We start from the raw sequence: 1013 nt of genomic DNA, 5'->3' as shown, positions 1-1013 counted from the left end.
TAGGGATGTTAGTGGTTTAGTTAAAGTTAGGAGTAGGCCATCGGCAAATAAACTCAGCTTGTTGGTGGTGGTGCCTACCTGTAGTCCGGTGATATTGGGATTTTCTCGGATAGCAATTGCCAGTGGTTCCATTGCCAGCGCGAATAGAGCAGGTGAGAGTGGGCATCCTTGGCGGGTGCCTCTCAGGATCTGTATTGGAGATGGCTGGGTCCATGGAATTTTAAGGTATGCCGTAGGTTTAGAGTAGAGCGCTGAGATTATTTTTTAGGAATGGGCCAGTAAATCCCATTTTGTTAAGGACTAATTGAAGGTAGGACCATGAAAGGGAGTCAAAGGAGGGGTGTACTTACAACGTTCTTTGATCCAGTTTCCAATGATGTCCTTCATGGCCATTCTCCCCTCTTGAAATGTGCTACTCTGTCTCTGCTGTCCCACTCACAAAGGAAACAACAGTACTTTCTATAACCTAGCTGAAGTCCAAGCACTATAGCTACAATTGTCAAATCGCCACAGACCTGCCATTTGTGTTCTTCATAGCTGACTCTTACAAGAAGGTGCTTTATGTTTTCATGGCATTCTTTTATCCGTTTTCCATCTCCTATAGGAACAGAGGGTAACATATTGCCAATATATAACAAAACTGCTTTCAGACTCATCTTGGAAGAGTCTCCATTCATTTGGTTTCTGGCTAATATTAATAGCAGTCATAAGCCCATTTACATCGTTACCAAAGACAAGATTGGCATCCACTTTGAAGAATTCCATTGCAGTAACCTAGCTCCCAGCAGCTCAGATTTATTTTTTGGCAGTTAGAGGTCATGTACCAGGTCATTAAGTTCAGTCTGAGTTATTAAATGAGGTTCATTCATTTGTTGCTGGAATGAAATCTGGATAGGTTGATGGCTCTGCACCATCATGAACTTCAATTGCATTTTTTCCTTTTGCAGTGTCAAGAGAACATGATTCTGGTGGCTGAGGAATTGGAATAGCTTCACTATGGGGAACAGGTTGAC

The sequence above is a fragment of the Eleutherodactylus coqui genome, chromosome 5, assembly GCF_035609145.1.
Source record: "Eleutherodactylus coqui strain aEleCoq1 chromosome 5, aEleCoq1.hap1, whole genome shotgun sequence".
NCBI lineage: Eukaryota > Metazoa > Chordata > Amphibia > Anura > Eleutherodactylidae > Eleutherodactylus > Eleutherodactylus coqui.
The sequence above is the reverse complement of the archived record's forward strand: the minus strand, read 5'-3'. Positions refer to the sequence as shown.